Here is a 17,007-nt window from a genome sequence, read left to right on the forward strand (position 1 = left end):
GGGGAGGTGCCGGTGTTGATGCAAGTTTTCCCGCCGTTTTACTTGTTGTTGTTGTTGTTGTTGTTGTTGTTGTTGTTCTTTTCTCCTTTCGTTGTTTTCTCCTTTCTTTCTTTGATTCTCACGGGGTGATGATGTAGACAGCAGCAGTCTGTTTCCTGGGAGCATGCAGCTAACCAGACAAGTGTGGTGGAACACGTCCCTGTGCCCAGGTCCTCAGCCTGCCAGCCAGCCTGCCAGCCTGCCAGCCTGCCAGCGAGGCACAGTTTGGTAGTTACCCAAGTCACCTTGCACAGCATAGCAGCGTGGCCAGACTATTTGTAAGGCGCAGTCCGCCAGTTTATGTTTCGTTTTGCTTTTGGTGTTGTGTGTTTTTGTGCTTTGTTTTGTTTCCTCCTGCTTAAATTGCACGTTTCCCCTCTGGAGGCTGCAGCCAGTTCTTTTGGAGCCTGCATGTGCTTGGAATTCTGCACCCACCTTTGAATCCCCCTGTGCCGACCGGGCCGGGGGGCCCCGGGCAAGGGCCAAGTCGCCATCGCTTCTCGGCCTTTTGGCTAAGATCAAGTGTAGTATCTGTTCTTATCAGTTTAATATCTGATACGTCCCCTATCAGGGGACCATATATTAAATTGATTTTTGGAATCTGGAGATGGAACAGGGGCTTGCTCCGTCCACTCCACGCATCGGCCCGGTATTGCAGTGCCTCCGGGAACGGTGCACACCTTTCTCTAACGTTGGTCAAAGTCAGATCTGGATCTCCTCCTGTGGGCGCTTTGTCTACCCCTGCTGGAGGGGAGGTGCCGGTGTTGATGCAAGTTTTCCCGCCGTTTTACTTGTTGTTGTTGTTGTTGTTGTTGTTGTTGTTGTTGTTCTTTTCTCCTTTCGTTGTTTTCTCCTTTCTTTCTTTGATTCTCACGGGGTGATGATGTAGACAGCAGCAGTCTGTTTCCTGGGAGCATGCAGCTAACCAGACAAGTGTGGTGGAACACGTCCCTGTGCCCAGGTCCTCAGCCTGCCAGCCAGCCTGCCAGCCTGCCAGCCTGCCAGCGAGGCACAGTTTGGTAGTTACCCAAGTCACCTTGCACAGCATAGCAGCGTGGCCAGACTATTTGTAAGGCGCAGTCCGCCAGTTTATGTTTCGTTTTGCTTTTGGTGTTGTGTGTTTTTGTGCTTTGTTTTGTTTCCTCCTGCTTAAATTGCACGTTTCCCCTCTGGAGGCTGCAGCCAGTTCTTTTGGAGCCTGCATGTGCTTGGAATTCTGCACCCACCTTTGAATCCCCCTGTGCCGACCGGGCCGGGGGGCCCCGGGCAAGGGCCAAGTCGCCATCGCTTCTCGGCCTTTTGGCTAAGATCAAGTGTAGTATCTGTTCTTATCAGTTTAATATCTGATACGTCCCCTATCAGGGGACCATATATTAAATTGATTTTTGGAATCTGGAGATGGAACAGGGGCTTGCTCCGTCCACTCCACGCATCGGCCCGGTATTGCAGTGCCTCCGGGAACGGTGCACACCTTTCTCTAACGTTGGTCAAAGTCAGATCTGGATCTCCTCCTGTGGGCGCTTTGTCTACCCCTGCTGGAGGGGAGGTGCCGGTGTTGATGCAAGTTTTCCCGCCGTTTTACTTGTTGTTGTTGTTGTTGTTGTTGTTCTTTTCTCCTTCGTTTGTTTTCTCCTTTCTTTCTTTGATTCTCACGGGGTGATGATGTAGACAGCAGCAGTCTGTTTCCTGGGAGCATGCAGCTAACCAGACAAGTGTGGTGGAACACGTCCCTGTGCCCAGGTCCTCAGCCTGCCAGCCAGCCTGCCAGCCTGCCAGCCTGCCAGCGAGGCACAGTTTGGTAGTTACCCAAGTCACCTTGCACAGCATAGCAGCGTGGCCAGACTATTTGTAAGGCGCAGTCCGCCAGTTTATGTTTCGTTTTGCTTTTGGTGTTGTGTGTTTTTGTGCTTTGTTTTGTTTCCTCCTGCTTAAATTGCACGTTTCCCCTCTGGAGGCTGCAGCCAGTTCTTTTGGAGCCTGCATGTGCTTGGAATTCTGCACCCACCTTTGAATCCCCCTGTGCCGACCGGGCCGGGGGGCCCCGGGCAAGGGCCAAGTCGCCATCGCTTCTCGGCCTTTTGGCTAAGATCAAGTGTAGTATCTGTTCTTATCAGTTTAATATCTGATACGTCCCCTATCAGGGGACCATATATTAAATTGATTTTTGGAATCTGGAGATGGAACAGGGGCTTGCTCCGTCCACTCCACGCATCGGCCCGGTATTGCAGTGCCTCCGGGAACGGTGCACACCTTTCTCTAACGTTGGTCAAAGTCAGATCTGGATCTCCTCCTGTGGGCGCTTTGTCTACCCCTGCTGGAGGGGAGGTGCCGGTGTTGATGCAAGTTTTCCCGCCGTTGTTGTTGTTGTTGTTGTTGTTGTTGTTGTTCTTTTCTCCTTTCGTTGTTTTCTCCTTTCTTTCTTTGATTCTCACGGGGTGATGATGTAGACAGCAGCAGTCTGTTTCCTGGGAGCATGCAGCTAACCAGACAAGTGTGGTGGAACACGTCCCTGTGCCCAGGTCCTCAGCCTGCCAGCCAGCCTGCCAGCCTGCCAGCCTGCCAGCGAGGCACAGTTTGGTAGTTACCCAAGTCACCTTGCACAGCATAGCAGCGTGGCCAGACTATTTGTAAGGCGCAGTCCGCCAGTTTATGTTTCGTTTTGCTTTTGGTGTTGTGTGTTTTTGTGCTTTGTTTTGTTTCCTCCTGCTTAAATTGCACGTTTCCCCTCTGGAGGCTGCAGCCAGTTCTTTTGGAGCCTGCATGTGCTTGGAATTCTGCACCCACCTTTGAATCCCCCTGTGCCGACCGGGCCGGGGGGCCCCGGGCAAGGGCCAAGTCGCCATCGCTTCTCGGCCTTTTGGCTAAGATCAAGTGTAGTATCTGTTCTTATCAGTTTAATATCTGATACGTCCCCTATCAGGGGACCATATATTAAATTGATTTTTGGAATCTGGAGATGGAACAGGGGCTTGCTCCGTCCACTCCACGCATCGGCCCGGTATTGCAGTGCCTCCGGGAACGGTGCACACCTTTCTCTAACGTTGGTCAAAGTCAGATCTGGATCTCCTCCTGTGGGCGCTTTGTCTACCCCTGCTGGAGGGGAGGTCCGGTGTTGATGCAAGTTTTCCCGCCGTTTTACTTGTTGTTGTTGTTGTTGTTGTTGTTGTTGTTCTTTTCTCCTTTCGTTGTTTTCTCCTTTCTTTCTTTGATTCTCACGGGGTGATGATGTAGACAGCAGCAGTCTGTTTCCTGGGAGCATGCAGCTAACCAGACAAGTGTGGTGGAACACGTCCCTGTGCCCAGGTCCTCAGCCTGCCAGCCAGCCAGCCTGCCAGCCTGCCAGCCTGCCAGCGAGGCACAGTTTGGTAGTTACCCAAGTCACCTTGCACAGCATAGCAGCGTGGCCAGACTATTTGTAAGGCGCAGTCCGCCAGTTTATGTTTCGTTTTGCTTTTGGTGTTGTGTGTTTTTGTGCTTTGTTTTGTTTCCTCCTGCTTAAATTGCACGTTTCCCCTCTGGAGGCTGCAGCCAGTTCTTTTGGAGCCTGCATGTGCTTGGAATTCTGCACCCACCTTTGAATCCCCCTGTGCCGACCGGGCCGGGGGGCCCCGGGCAAGGGCCAAGTCGCCATCGCTTCTCGGCCTTTTGGCTAAGATCAAGTGTAGTATCTGTTCTTATCAGTTTAATATCTGATACGTCCCCTATCAGGGGACCATATATTAAATTGATTTTTGGAATCTGGAGATGGAACAGGGGCTTGCTCCGTCCACTCCACGCATCGGCCCGGTATTGCAGTGCCTCCGGGAACGGTGCACACCTTTCTCTAACGTTGGTCAAAGTCAGATCTGGATCTCCTCCTGTGGGCGCTTTGTCTACCCCTGCTGGAGGGGAGGTGCCGGTGTTGATGCAAGTTTTCCCGCCGTTTTTGTTGTTGTTGTTGTTGTTGTTGTTGTTGTTCTTTTCTCCTTTCGTTGTTTTCTCCTTTCTTTCTTTGATTCTCACGGGGTGATGATGTAGACAGCAGCAGTCTGTTTCCTGGGAGCATGCAGCTAACCAGACAAGTGTGGTGGAACACGTCCCTGTGCCCAGGTCCTCAGCCTGCCAGCCAGCCTGCCAGCCTGCCAGCCTGCCAGCGAGGCACAGTTTGGTAGTTACCCAAGTCACCTTGCACAGCATAGCAGCGTGGCCAGACTATTTGTAAGGCGCAGTCCGCCAGTTTATGTTTCGTTTTGCTTTTGGTGTTGTGTGTTTTTGTGCTTTGTTTTGTTTCCTCCTGCTTAAATTGCACGTTTCCCCTCTGGAGGCTGCAGCCAGTTCTTTTGGAGCCTGCATGTGCTTGGAATTCTGCACCCACCTTTGAATCCCCCTGTGCCGACCGGGCCGGGGGGCCCCGGGCAAGGGCCAAGTCGCCATCGCTTCTCGGCCTTTTGGCTAAGATCAAGTGTAGTATCTGTTCTTATCAGTTTAATATCTGATACGTCCCCTATCAGGGGACCATATATTAAATTGATTTTTGGAATCTGGAGATGGAACAGGGGCTTGCTCCGTCCACTCCACGCATCGGCCCGGTATTGCAGTGCCTCCGGGAACGGTGCACACCTTTCTCTAACGTTGGTCAAAGTCAGATCTGGATCTCCTCCTGTGGGCGCTTTGTCTACCCCTGCTGGAGGGGAGGTGCCGGTGTTGATGCAAGTTTTCCCGCCGTTTTTTGTTGTTGTTGTTGTTGTTGTTGTTGTTGTTCTTTTCTCCTTTCGTTGTTTTCTCCTTTCTTTCTTTGATTCTCACGGGGTGATGATGTAGACAGCAGCAGTCTGTTTCCTGGGAGCATGCAGCTAACCAGACAAGTGTGGTGGAACACGTCCCTGTGCCCAGGTCCTCAGCCTGCCAGCCAGCCTGCCAGCCTGCCAGCCTGCCAGCGAGGCACAGTTTGGTAGTTACCCAAGTCACCTTGCACAGCATAGCAGCGTGGCCAGACTATTTGTAAGGCGCAGTCCGCCAGTTTATGTTTCGTTTTGCTTTTGGTGTTGTGTGTTTTTGTGCTTTGTTTTGTTTCCTCCTGCTTAAATTGCACGTTTCCCCTCTGGAGGCTGCAGCCAGTTCTTTTGGAGCCTGCATGTGCTTGGAATTCTGCACCCACCTTTGAATCCCCCTGTGCCGACCGGGCCGGGGGGCCCCGGGCAAGGGCCAAGTCGCCATCGCTTCTCGGCCTTTTGGCTAAGATCAAGTGTAGTATCTGTTCTTATCAGTTTAATATCTGATACGTCCCCTATCAGGGGACCATATATTAAATTGATTTTTGGAATCTGGAGATGGAACAGGGGCTTGCTCCGTCCACTCCACGCATCGGCCCGGTATTGCAGTGCCTCCGGGAACGGTGCACACCTTTCTCTAACGTTGGTCAAAGTCAGATCTGGATCTCCTCCTGTGGGCGCTTTGTCTACCCCTGCTGGAGGGGAGGTGCCGGTGTTGATGCAAGTTTTCCCGCCGTTTTACTTGTTGTTGTTGTTGTTGTTGTTGTTGTTGTTCTTTTCTCCTTTCGTTGTTTTCTCCTTTCTTTCTTTGATTCTCACGGGGTGATGATGTAGACAGCAGCAGTCTGTTTCCTGGGAGCATGCAGCTAACCAGACAAGTGTGGTGGAACACGTCCCTGTGCCCAGGTCCTCAGCCTGCCAGCCAGCCTGCCAGCCTGCCAGCCTGCCAGCGAGGCACAGTTTGGTAGTTACCCAAGTCACCTTGCACAGCATAGCAGCGTGGCCAGACTATTTGTAAGGCGCAGTCCGCCAGTTTATGTTTCGTTTTGCTTTTGGTGTTGTGTGTTTTTGTGCTTTGTTTTGTTTCCTCCTGCTTAAATTGCACGTTTCCCCTCTGGAGGCTGCAGCCAGTTCTTTTGGAGCCTGCATGTGCTTGGAATTCTGCACCCACCTTTGAATCCCCCTGTGCCGACCGGGCCGGGGGGCCCCGGGCAAGGGCCAAGTCGCCATCGCTTCTCGGCCTTTTGGCTAAGATCAAGTGTAGTATCTGTTCTTATCAGTTTAATATCTGATACGTCCCCTATCAGGGGACCATATATTAAATTGATTTTTGGAATCTGGAGATGGAACAGGGGCTTGCTCTCCGTCCACTCCACGCATCGGCCCGGTATTGCAGTGCCTCCGGGAACGGTGCACACCTTTCTCTAACGTTGGTCAAAGTCAGATCTGGATCTCCTCCTGTGGGCGCTTTGTCTACCCCTGCTGGAGGGGAGGTGCCGGTGTTGATGCAAGTTTTCCCGCCGTTTTACTTGTTGTTGTTGTTGTTGTTGTTGTTCTTTTCTCCTTTCGTTGTTTTCTCCTTTCTTTCTTTGATTCTCACGGGGTGATGATGTAGACAGCAGCAGTCTGTTTCCTGGGAGCATGCAGCTAACCAGACAAGTGTGGTGGAACACGTCCCTGTGCCCAGGTCCTCAGCCTGCCAGCCAGCCTGCCAGCCTGCCAGCCTGCCAGCGAGGCACAGTTTGGTAGTTACCCAAGTCACCTTGCACAGCATAGCAGCGTGGCCAGACTATTTGTAAGGCGCAGTCCGCCAGTTTATGTTTCGTTTTGCTTTTGGTGTTGTGTGTTTTTGTGCTTTGTTTTGTTTCCTCCTGCTTAAATTGCACGTTTCCCCTCTGGAGGCTGCAGCCAGTTCTTTTGGAGCCTGCATGTGCTTGGAATTCTGCACCCACCTTTGAATCCCCCTGTGCCGACCGGGCCGGGGGGCCCCGGGCAAGGGCCAAGTCGCCATCGCTTCTCGGCCTTTTGGCTAAGATCAAGTGTAGTATCTGTTCTTATCAGTTTAATATCTGATACGTCCCCTATCAGGGGACCATATATTAAATTGATTTTTGGAATCTGGAGATGGAACAGGGGCTTGCTCCGTCCACTCCACGCATCGGCCCGGTATTGCAGTGCCTCCGGGAACGGTGCACACCTTTCTCTAACGTTGGTCAAAGTCAGATCTGGATCTCCTCCTGTGGGCGCTTTGTCTACCCCTGCTGGAGGGGAGGTGCCGGTGTTGATGCAAGTTTTCCCGCCGTTTTTTGTTGTTGTTGTTGTTGTTGTTGTTGTTGTTCTTTCTCCTTTCGTTGTTTTCTCCTTTCTTTCTTTGATTCTCACGGGGTGATGATGTAGACAGCAGCAGTCTGTTTCCTGGGAGCATGCAGCTAACCAGACAAGTGTGGTGGAACACGTCCCTGTGCCCAGGTCCTCAGCCTGCCAGCCAGCCTGCCAGCCTGCCAGCCTGCCAGCGAGGCACAGTTTGGTAGTTACCCAAGTCACCTTGCACAGCATAGCAGCGTGGCCAGACTATTTGTAAGGCGCAGTCCGCCAGTTTATGTTTCGTTTTGCTTTTGGTGTTGTGTGTTTTTGTGCTTTGTTTTGTTTCCTCCTGCTTAAATTGCACGTTTCCCCTCTGGAGGCTGCAGCCAGTTCTTTTGGAGCCTGCATGTGCTTGGAATTCTGCACCCACCTTTGAATCCCCCTGTGCCGACCGGGCCGGGGGGCCCCGGGCAAGGGCCAAGTCGCCATCGCTTCTCGGCCTTTTGGCTAAGATCAAGTGTAGTATCTGTTCTTGTCAGTTTAATATCTGATACGTCCCCTATCAGGGGACCATATATTAAATTGATTTTTGGAATCTGGAGATGGAACAGGGGCTTGCTCCGTCCACTCCACGCATCGGCCCGGTATTGCAGTGCCTCCGGGAACGGTGCACACCTTTCTCTAACGTTGGTCAAAGTCAGATCTGGATCTCCTCCTGTGGGCGCTTTGTCTACCCCTGCTGGAGGGGAGGTGCCGGTGTTGATGCAAGTTTTCCCGCCGTTTTACTTGTTGTTGTTGTTGTTGTTGTTGTTGTTCTTTTCTCCTTTCGTTGTTTTCTCCTTTCTTTCTTTGATTCTCACGGGGTGATGATGTAGACAGCAGCAGTCTGTTTCCTGGGAGCATGCAGCTAACCAGACAAGTGTGGTGGAACACGTCCCTGTGCCCAGGTCCTCAGCCTGCCAGCCAGCCTGCCAGCCTGCCAGCCTGCCAGCGAGGCACAGTTTGGTAGTTACCCAAGTCACCTTGCACAGCATAGCAGCGTGGCCAGACTATTTGTAAGGCGCAGTCCGCCAGTTTATGTTTCGTTTTGCTTTTGGTGTTGTGTGTTTTTGTGCTTTGTTTTGTTTCCTCCTGCTTAAATTGCACGTTTCCCCTCTGGAGGCTGCAGCCAGTTCTTTTGGAGCCTGCATGTGCTTGGAATTCTGCACCCACCTTTGAATCCCCCTGTGCCGACCGGGCCGGGGGGCCCCGGGCAAGGGCCAAGTCGCCATCGCTTCTCGGCCTTTTGGCTAAGATCAAGTGTAGTATCTGTTCTTATCAGTTTAATATCTGATACGTCCCCTATCAGGGGACCATATATTAAATTGATTTTTGGAATCTGGAGATGGAACAGGGGCTTGCTCCGTCCACTCCACGCATCGGCCCGGTATTGCAGTGCCTCCGGGAACGGTGCACACCTTTCTCTAACGTTGGTCAAAGTCAGATCTGGATCTCCTCCTGTGGGCGCTTTGTCTACCCCTGCTGGAGGGGAGGTGCCGGTGTTGATGCAAGTTTTCCCGCCGTTTTACTTGTTGTTGTTGTTGTTGTTGTTGTTGTTGTTCTTTTCTCCTTTCGTTGTTTTCTCCTTTCTTTCTTTGATTCTCACGGGGTGATGATGTAGACAGCAGCAGTCTGTTTCCTGGGAGCATGCAGCTAACCAGACAAGTGTGGTGGAACACGTCCCTGTGCCCAGGTCCTCAGCCTGCCAGCCAGCCTGCCAGCCTGCCAGCCTGCCAGCGAGGCACAGTTTGGTAGTTACCCAAGTCACCTTGCACAGCATAGCAGCGTGGCCAGACTATTTGTAAGGCGCAGTCCGCCAGTTTATGTTTCGTTTTGCTTTTGGTGTTGTGTGTTTTTGTGCTTTGTTTTGTTTCCTCCTGCTTAAATTGCACGTTTCCCCTCTGGAGGCTGCAGCCAGTTCTTTTGGAGCCTGCATGTGCTTGGAATTCTGCACCCACCTTTGAATCCCCCTGTGCCGACCGGGCCGGGGGGCCCCGGGCAAGGGCCAAGTCGCCATCGCTTCTCGGCCTTTTGGCTAAGATCAAGTGTAGTATCTGTTCTTATCAGTTTAATATCTGATACGTCCCCTATCAGGGGACCATATATTAAATTGATTTTTGGAATCTGGAGATGGAACAGGGGCTTGCTCCGTCCACTCCACGCATCGGCCCGGTATTGCAGTGCCTCCGGGAACGGTGCACACCTTTCTCTAACGTTGGTCAAAGTCAGATCTGGATCTCCTCCTGTGGGCGCTTTGTCTACCCCTGCTGGAGGGGAGGTGCCGGTGTTGATGCAAGTTTTCCCGCCGTTTTACTTGTTGTTGTTGTTGTTGTTGTTGTTGTTGTTGTTCTTTTCTCCTTTCGTTGTTTTCTCCTTTCTTTCTTTGATTCTCACGGGGTGATGATGTAGACAGCAGCAGTCTGTTTCCTGGGAGCATGCAGCTAACCAGACAAGTGTGGTGGAACACGTCCCTGTGCCCAGGTCCTCAGCCTGCCAGCCAGCCTGCCAGCCTGCCAGCCTGCCAGCGAGGCACAGTTTGGTAGTTACCCAAGTCACCTTGCACAGCATAGCAGCGTGGCCAGACTATTTGTAAGGCGCAGTCCGCCAGTTTATGTTTCGTTTTGCTTTTGGTGTTGTGTGTTTTTGTGCTTTGTTTTGTTTCCTCCTGCTTAAATTGCACGTTTCCCCTCTGGAGGCTGCAGCCAGTTCTTTTGGAGCCTGCATGTGCTTGGAATTCTGCACCCACCTTTGAATCCCCCTGTGCCGACCGGGCCGGGGGGCCCCGGGCAAGGGCCAAGTCGCCATCGCTTCTCGGCCTTTTGGCTAAGATCAAGTGTAGTATCTGTTCTTATCAGTTTAATATCTGATACGTCCCCTATCAGGGGACCATATATTAAATTGATTTTTGGAATCTGGAGATGGAACAGGGGCTTGCTCCGTCCACTCCACGCATCGGCCCGGTATTGCAGTGCCTCCGGGAACGGTGCACACCTTTCTCTAACGTTGGTCAAAGTCAGATCTGGATCTCCTCCTGTGGGCGCTTTGTCTACCCCTGCTGGAGGGGAGGTGCCGGTGTTGATGCAAGTTTTCCCGCCGTTTTACTTGTTGTTGTTGTTGTTGTTGTTGTTGTTGTTGTTGTTGTTGTTCTTTTCTCCTTTCGTTGTTTTCTCCTTTCTTTCTTTGATTCTCACGGGGTGATGATGTAGACAGCAGCAGTCTGTTTCCTGGGAGCATGCAGCTAACCAGACAAGTGTGGTGGAACACGTCCCTGTGCCCAGGTCCTCAGCCTGCCAGCCAGCCTGCCAGCCTGCCAGCCTGCCAGCGAGGCACAGTTTGGTAGTTACCCAAGTCACCTTGCACAGCATAGCAGCGTGGCCAGACTATTTGTAAGGCGCAGTCCGCCAGTTTATGTTTCGTTTTGCTTTTGGTGTTGTGTGTTTTTGTGCTTTGTTTTGTTTCCTCCTGCTTAAATTGCACGTTTCCCCTCTGGAGGCTGCAGCCAGTTCTTTTGGAGCCTGCATGTGCTTGGAATTCTGCACCCACCTTTGAATCCCCCTGTGCCGACCGGGCCGGGGGGCCCCGGGCAAGGGCCAAGTCGCCATCGCTTCTCGGCCTTTTGGCTAAGATCAAGTGTAGTATCTGTTCTTATCAGTTTAATATCTGATACGTCCCCTATCAGGGGACCATATATTAAATTGATTTTTGGAATCTGGAGATGGAACAGGGGCTTGCTCCGTCCACTCCACGCATCGGCCCGGTATTGCAGTGCCTCCGGGAACGGTGCACACCTTTCTCTAACGTTGGTCAAAGTCAGATCTGGATCTCCTCCTGTGGGCGCTTTGTCTACCCCTGCTGGAGGGGAGGTGCCGGTGTTGATGCAAGTTTTCCCGCCGTTTTACTTGTTTGTTGTTGTTGTTGTTGTTGTTGTTCTTTTCTCCTTTCGTTGTTTTCTCCTTTCTTTCTTTGATTCTCACGGGGTGATGATGTAGACAGCAGCAGTCTGTTTCCTGGGAGCATGCAGCTAACCAGACAAGTGTGGTGGAACACGTCCCTGTGCCCAGGTCCTCAGCCTGCCAGCCAGCCAGCCTGCCAGCCTGCCAGCCTGCCAGCGAGGCACAGTTTGGTAGTTACCCAAGTCACCTTGCACAGCATAGCAGCGTGGCCAGACTATTTGTAAGGCGCAGTCCGCCAGTTTATGTTTCGTTTTGCTTTTGGTGTTGTGTGTTTTTGTGCTTTGTTTTGTTTCCTCCTGCTTAAATTGCACGTTTCCCCTCTGGAGGCTGCAGCCAGTTCTTTTGGAGCCTGCATGTGCTTGGAATTCTGCACCCACCTTTGAATCCCCCTGTGCCGACCGGGCCGGGGGGCCCCGGGCAAGGGCCAAGTCGCCATCGCTTCTCGGCCTTTTGGCTAAGATCAAGTGTAGTATCTGTTCTTATCAGTTTAATATCTGATACGTCCCCTATCAGGGGACCATATATTAAATTGATTTTTGGAATCTGGAGATGGAACAGGGGCTTGCTCCGTCCACTCCACGCATCGGCCCGGTATTGCAGTGCCTCCGGGAACGGTGCACACCTTTCTCTAACGTTGGTCAAAGTCAGATCTGGATCTCCTCCTGTGGGCGCTTTGTCTACCCCTGCTGGAGGGGAGGTGCCGGTGTTGATGCAAGTTTTCCCGCCGTTTTACTTGTTGTTGTTGTTGTTGTTGTTGTTCTTTTCTCCTTTCGTTGTTTTCTCCTTTCTTTCTTTGATTCTCACGGGGTGATGATGTAGACAGCAGCAGTCTGTTTCCTGGGAGCATGCAGCTAACCAGACAAGTGTGGTGGAACACGTCCCTGTGCCCAGGTCCTCAGCCTGCCAGCCAGCCTGCCAGCCTGCCAGCCTGCCAGCGAGGCACAGTTTGGTAGTTACCCAAGTCACCTTGCACAGCATAGCAGCGTGGCCAGACTATTTGTAAGGCGCAGTCCGCCAGTTTATGTTTCGTTTTGCTTTTGGTGTTGTGTGTTTTTGTGCTTTGTTTTGTTTCCTCCTGCTTAAATTGCACGTTTCCCCTCTGGAGGCTGCAGCCAGTTCTTTTGGAGCCTGCATGTGCTTGGAATTCTGCACCCACCTTTGAATCCCCCTGTGCCGACCGGGCCGGGGGGCCCCGGGCAAGGGCCAAGTCGCCATCGCTTCTCGGCCTTTTGGCTAAGATCAAGTGTAGTATCTGTTCTTATCAGTTTAATATCTGATACGTCCCCTATCAGGGGACCATATATTAAATTGATTTTTGGAATCTGGAGATGGAACAGGGGCTTGCTCCGTCCACTCCACGCATCGGCCCGGTATTGCAGTGCCTCCGGGAACGGTGCACACCTTTCTCTAACGTTGGTCAAAGTCAGATCTGGATCTCCTCCTGTGGGCGCTTTGTCTACCCCTGCTGGAGGGGAGGTGCCGGTGTTGATGCAAGTTTTCCCGCCGTTTTACTTGTTGTTGTTGTTGTTGTTGTTGTTTCTTTTCTCCTTTCGTTGTTTTCTCCTTTCTTTCTTTGATTCTCACGGGGTGATGATGTAGACAGCAGCAGTCTGTTTCCTGGGAGCATGCAGCTAACCAGACAAGTGTGGTGGAACACGTCCCTGTGCCCAGGTCCTCAGCCTGCCAGCCAGCCTGCCAGCCTGCCAGCCTGCCAGCGAGGCACAGTTTGGTAGTTACCCAAGTCACCTTGCACAGCATAGCAGCGTGGCCAGACTATTTGTAAGGCGCAGTCCGCCAGTTTATGTTTCGTTTTGCTTTTGGTGTTGTGTGTTTTTGTGCTTTGTTTTGTTTCCTCCTGCTTAAATTGCACGTTTCCCCTCTGGAGGCTGCAGCCAGTTCTTTTGGAGCCTGCATGTGCTTGGAATTCTGCACCCACCTTTGAATCCCCCTGTGCCGACCGGGCCGGGGGGCCCCGGGCAAGGGCCAAGTCGCCATCGCTTCTCGGCCTTTTGGCTAAGATCAAGTGTAGTATCTGTTCTTATCAGTTTAATATCTGATACGTCCCCTATCAGGGGACCATATATTAAATTGATTTTTGGAATCTGGAGATGGAACAGGGGCTTGCTCCGTCCACTCCACGCATCGGCCCGGTATTGCAGTGCCTCCGGGAACGGTGCACACCTTTCTCTAACGTTGGTCAAAGTCAGATCTGGATCTCCTCCTGTGGGCGCTTTGTCTACCCCTGCTGGAGGGGAGGTGCCGGTGTTGATGCAAGTTTTCCCGCCGTTTTACTTGTTGTTGTTGTTGTTGTTGTTGTTGTTGTTTTTCTCCTTTCGTTGTTTTCTCCTTTCTTTCTTTGATTCTCACGGGGTGATGATGTAGACAGCAGCAGTCTGTTTCCTGGGAGCATGCAGCTAACCAGACAAGTGTGGTGGAACACGTCCCTGTGCCCAGGTCCTCAGCCTGCCAGCCAGCCTGCCAGCCTGCCAGCCTGCCAGCGAGGCACAGTTTGGTAGTTACCCAAGTCACCTTGCACAGCATAGCAGCGTGGCCAGACTATTTGTAAGGCGCAGTCCGCCAGTTTATGTTTCGTTTTGCTTTTGGTGTTGTGTGTTTTTGTGCTTTGTTTTGTTTCCTCCTGCTTAAATTGCACGTTTCCCCTCTGGAGGCTGCAGCCAGTTCTTTTGGAGCCTGCATGTGCTTGGAATTCTGCACCCACCTTTGAATCCCCCTGTGCCGACCGGGCCGGGGGGCCCCGGGCAAGGGCCAAGTCGCCATCGCTTCTCGGCCTTTTGGCTAAGATCAAGTGTAGTATCTGTTCTTATCAGTTTAATATCTGATACGTCCCCTATCAGGGGACCATATATTAAATTGATTTTTGGAATCTGGAGATGGAACAGGGGCTTGCTCCGTCCACTCCACGCATCGGCCCGGTATTGCAGTGCCTCCGGGAACGGTGCACACCTTTCTCTAACGTTGGTCAAAGTCAGATCTGGATCTCCTCCTGTGGGCGCTTTGTCTACCCCTGCTGGAGGGGAGGTGCCGGTGTTGATGCAAGTTTTCCCGCCGTTTTACTTGTTGTTGTTGTTGTTGTTGTTGTTGTTCTTTTCTCCTTTCGTTGTTTTCTCCTTTCTTTCTTTGATTCTCACGGGGTGATGATGTAGACAGCAGCAGTCTGTTTCCTGGGAGCATGCAGCTAACCAGACAAGTGTGGTGGAACACGTCCCTGTGCCCAGGTCCTCAGCCTGCCAGCCAGCCTGCCAGCCTGCCAGCCTGCCAGCGAGGCACAGTTTGGTAGTTACCCAAGTCACCTTGCACAGCATAGCAGCGTGGCCAGACTATTTGTAAGGCGCAGTCCGCCAGTTTATGTTTCGTTTTGCTTTTGGTGTTGTGTGTTTTTGTGCTTTGTTTTGTTTCCTCCTGCTTAAATTGCACGTTTCCCCTCTGGAGGCTGCAGCCAGTTCTTTTGGAGCCTGCATGTGCTTGGAATTCTGCACCCACCTTTGAATCCCCCTGTGCCGACCGGGCCGGGGGGCCCCGGGCAAGGGCCAAGTCGCCATCGCTTCTCGGCCTTTTGGCTAAGATCAAGTGTAGTATCTGTTCTTATCAGTTTAATATCTGATACGTCCCCTATCAGGGGACCATATATTAAATTGATTTTTGGAATCTGGAGATGGAACAGGGGCTTGCTCCGTCCACTCCACGCATCGGCCCGGTATTGCAGTGCCTCCGGGAACGGTGCACACCTTTCTCTAACGTTGGTCAAAGTCAGATCTGGATCTCCTCCTGTGGGCGCTTTGTCTACCCCTGCTGGAGGGGAGGTGCCGGTGTTGATGCAAGTTTTCCCGCCGTTTTACTTGTTGTTGTTGTTGTTGTTGTTGTTGTTGTTGTTCTTTTCTCCTTTCGTTGTTTTCTCCTTTCTTTCTTTGATTCTCACGGGGTGATGATGTAGACAGCAGCAGTCTGTTTCCTGGGAGCATGCAGCTAACCAGACAAGTGTGGTGGAACACGTCCCTGTGCCCAGGTCCTCAGCCTGCCAGCCAGCCTGCCAGCCTGCCAGCCTGCCAGCGAGGCACAGTTTGGTAGTTACCCAAGTCACCTTGCACAGCATAGCAGCGTGGCCAGACTATTTGTAAGGCGCAGTCCGCCAGTTTATGTTTCGTTTTGCTTTTGGTGTTGTGTGTTTTTGTGCTTTGTTTTGTTTCCTCCTGCTTAAATTGCACGTTTCCCCTCTGGAGGCTGCAGCCAGTTCTTTTGGAGCCTGCATGTGCTTGGAATTCTGCACCCACCTTTGAATCCCCCTGTGCCGACCGGGCCGGGGGGCCCCGGGCAAGGGCCAAGTCGCCATCGCTTCTCGGCCTTTTGGCTAAGATCAAGTGTAGTATCTGTTCTTATCAGTTTAATATCTGATACGTCCCCTATCAGGGGACCATATATTAAATTGATTTTTGGAATCTGGAGATGGAACAGGGGCTTGCTCCGTCCACTCCACGCATCGGCCCGGTATTGCAGTGCCTCCGGGAACGGTGCACACCTTTCTCTAACGTTGGTCAAAGTCAGATCTGGATCTCCTCCTGTGGGCGCTTTGTCTACCCCTGCTGGAGGGGAGGTGCCGGTGTTGATGCAAGTTTTCCCGCCGTTTTACTTGTTTGTTGTTGTTGTTGTTGTTGTTGTTGTTCTTTTCTCCTTTCGTTGTTTTCTCCTTTCTTTCTTTGATTCTCACGGGGTGATGATGTAGACAGCAGCAGTCTGTTTCCTGGGAGCATGCAGCTAACCAGACAAGTGTGGTGGAACACGTCCCTGTGCCCAGGTCCTCAGCCTGCCAGCCAGCCTGCCAGCCTGCCAGCCTGCCAGCGAGGCACAGTTTGGTAGTTACCCAAGTCACCTTGCACAGCATAGCAGCGTGGCCAGACTATTTGTAAGGCGCAGTCCGCCAGTTTATGTTTCGTTTTGCTTTTGGTGTTGTGTGTTTTTGTGCTTTGTTTTGTTTCCTCCTGCTTAAATTGCACGTTTCCCCTCTGGAGGCTGCAGCCAGTTCTTTTGGAGCCTGCATGTGCTTGGAATTCTGCACCCACCTTTGAATCCCCCTGTGCCGACCGGGCCGGGGGGCCCCGGGCAAGGGCCAAGTCGCCATCGCTTCTCGGCCTTTTGGCTAAGATCAAGTGTAGTATCTGTTCTTATCAGTTTAATATCTGATACGTCCCCTATCAGGGGACCATATATTAAATTGATTTTTGGAATCTGGAGATGGAACAGGGGCTTGCTCCGTCCACTCCACGCATCGGCCCGGTATTGCAGTGCCTCCGGGAACGGTGCACACCTTTCTCTAACGTTGGTCAAAGTCAGATCTGGATCTCCTCCTGTGGGCGCTTTGTCTACCCCTGCTGGAGGGGAGGTGCCGGTGTTGATGCAAGTTTTCCCGCCGTTTTACTTGTTGTTGTTGTTGTTGTTGTTGTTCTTTTCTCCTTTCGTTGTTTTCTCCTTTCTTTCTTTGATTCTCACGGGGTGATGATGTAGACAGCAGCAGTCTGTTTCCTGGGAGCATGCAGCTAACCAGACAAGTGTGGTGGAACACGTCCCTGTGCCCAGGTCCTCAGCCTGCCAGCCAGCCTGCCAGCCTGCCAGCCTGCCAGCGAGGCACAGTTTGGTAGTTACCCAAGTCACCTTGCACAGCATAGCAGCGTGGCCAGACTATTTGTAAGGCGCAGTCCGCCAGTTTATGTTTCGTTTTGCTTTTGGTGTTGTGTGTTTTTGTGCTTTGTTTTGTTTCCTCCTGCTTAAATTGCACGTTTCCCCTCTGGAGGCTGCAGCCAGTTCTTTTGGAGCCTGCATGTGCTTGGAATTCTGCACCCACCTTTGAATCCCCCTGTGCCGACCGGGCCGGGGGGCCCCGGGCAAGGGCCAAGTCGGCCTCTTGGCTC

The 17,007-nt window shown here is 52.2% G+C and overlaps 21 non-coding genes across 21 annotated transcripts; all 21 read left to right on the forward strand.

The window, feature by feature from the left end:
• Positions 1-531: 531 nt before the first annotated feature.
• Positions 532-722, forward strand: LOC121312395. The gene has a single exon (XR_005949804.1). It is a non-coding gene; the product is annotated as a U2 spliceosomal RNA (small nuclear RNA).
• Positions 723-1,322: 600 nt separating this feature from the next.
• On the forward strand, positions 1,323-1,513 carry LOC121312406. Its single transcript, XR_005949815.1, has one exon. It is a non-coding gene; the product is annotated as a U2 spliceosomal RNA (small nuclear RNA).
• A 588-nt stretch (positions 1,514-2,101) lies between these two features.
• Positions 2,102-2,292, forward strand: LOC121312413. The gene has a single exon (XR_005949822.1). It is a non-coding gene; the product is annotated as a U2 spliceosomal RNA (small nuclear RNA).
• A 588-nt stretch (positions 2,293-2,880) lies between these two features.
• On the forward strand, positions 2,881-3,071 carry LOC121312414. Its single transcript, XR_005949823.1, has one exon. It is a non-coding gene; the product is annotated as a U2 spliceosomal RNA (small nuclear RNA).
• Positions 3,072-3,668: 597 nt separating this feature from the next.
• Positions 3,669-3,859, forward strand: LOC121312415. The gene has a single exon (XR_005949824.1). It is a non-coding gene; the product is annotated as a U2 spliceosomal RNA (small nuclear RNA).
• Positions 3,860-4,450: 591 nt separating this feature from the next.
• On the forward strand, positions 4,451-4,641 carry LOC121312396. The gene has a single exon (XR_005949805.1). It is a non-coding gene; the product is annotated as a U2 spliceosomal RNA (small nuclear RNA).
• A 592-nt stretch (positions 4,642-5,233) lies between these two features.
• Positions 5,234-5,424, forward strand: LOC121312397. The gene has a single exon (XR_005949806.1). It is a non-coding gene; the product is annotated as a U2 spliceosomal RNA (small nuclear RNA).
• A 594-nt stretch (positions 5,425-6,018) lies between these two features.
• Positions 6,019-6,211, forward strand: LOC121312412. The gene has a single exon (XR_005949821.1). It is a non-coding gene; the product is annotated as a U2 spliceosomal RNA (small nuclear RNA).
• Positions 6,212-6,799: 588 nt separating this feature from the next.
• On the forward strand, positions 6,800-6,990 carry LOC121312398. Its single transcript, XR_005949807.1, has one exon. It is a non-coding gene; the product is annotated as a U2 spliceosomal RNA (small nuclear RNA).
• Positions 6,991-7,581: 591 nt separating this feature from the next.
• Positions 7,582-7,772, forward strand: LOC121312411. The gene has a single exon (XR_005949820.1). It is a non-coding gene; the product is annotated as a U2 spliceosomal RNA (small nuclear RNA).
• A 591-nt stretch (positions 7,773-8,363) lies between these two features.
• On the forward strand, positions 8,364-8,554 carry LOC121312399. The gene has a single exon (XR_005949808.1). It is a non-coding gene; the product is annotated as a U2 spliceosomal RNA (small nuclear RNA).
• A 594-nt stretch (positions 8,555-9,148) lies between these two features.
• On the forward strand, positions 9,149-9,339 carry LOC121312400. The gene has a single exon (XR_005949809.1). It is a non-coding gene; the product is annotated as a U2 spliceosomal RNA (small nuclear RNA).
• A 597-nt stretch (positions 9,340-9,936) lies between these two features.
• Positions 9,937-10,127, forward strand: LOC121312401. The gene has a single exon (XR_005949810.1). It is a non-coding gene; the product is annotated as a U2 spliceosomal RNA (small nuclear RNA).
• Positions 10,128-10,733: 606 nt separating this feature from the next.
• On the forward strand, positions 10,734-10,924 carry LOC121312402. The gene has a single exon (XR_005949811.1). It is a non-coding gene; the product is annotated as a U2 spliceosomal RNA (small nuclear RNA).
• A 596-nt stretch (positions 10,925-11,520) lies between these two features.
• Positions 11,521-11,711, forward strand: LOC121312403. Its single transcript, XR_005949812.1, has one exon. It is a non-coding gene; the product is annotated as a U2 spliceosomal RNA (small nuclear RNA).
• A 588-nt stretch (positions 11,712-12,299) lies between these two features.
• On the forward strand, positions 12,300-12,490 carry LOC121312404. The gene has a single exon (XR_005949813.1). It is a non-coding gene; the product is annotated as a U2 spliceosomal RNA (small nuclear RNA).
• A 589-nt stretch (positions 12,491-13,079) lies between these two features.
• On the forward strand, positions 13,080-13,270 carry LOC121312405. The gene has a single exon (XR_005949814.1). It is a non-coding gene; the product is annotated as a U2 spliceosomal RNA (small nuclear RNA).
• A 592-nt stretch (positions 13,271-13,862) lies between these two features.
• Positions 13,863-14,053, forward strand: LOC121312407. Its single transcript, XR_005949816.1, has one exon. It is a non-coding gene; the product is annotated as a U2 spliceosomal RNA (small nuclear RNA).
• Positions 14,054-14,644: 591 nt separating this feature from the next.
• Positions 14,645-14,835, forward strand: LOC121312408. The gene has a single exon (XR_005949817.1). It is a non-coding gene; the product is annotated as a U2 spliceosomal RNA (small nuclear RNA).
• Positions 14,836-15,432: 597 nt separating this feature from the next.
• Positions 15,433-15,623, forward strand: LOC121312409. Its single transcript, XR_005949818.1, has one exon. It is a non-coding gene; the product is annotated as a U2 spliceosomal RNA (small nuclear RNA).
• A 595-nt stretch (positions 15,624-16,218) lies between these two features.
• LOC121312410 lies at positions 16,219-16,409 on the forward strand. The gene has a single exon (XR_005949819.1). It is a non-coding gene; the product is annotated as a U2 spliceosomal RNA (small nuclear RNA).
• Positions 16,410-17,007: the final 598 nt, after the last annotated feature.

This window comes from Polyodon spathula, unplaced genomic scaffold, assembly GCF_017654505.1.
Source record: "Polyodon spathula isolate WHYD16114869_AA unplaced genomic scaffold, ASM1765450v1 scaffolds_3851, whole genome shotgun sequence".
Lineage (NCBI taxonomy): Eukaryota > Metazoa > Chordata > Actinopteri > Acipenseriformes > Polyodontidae > Polyodon > Polyodon spathula.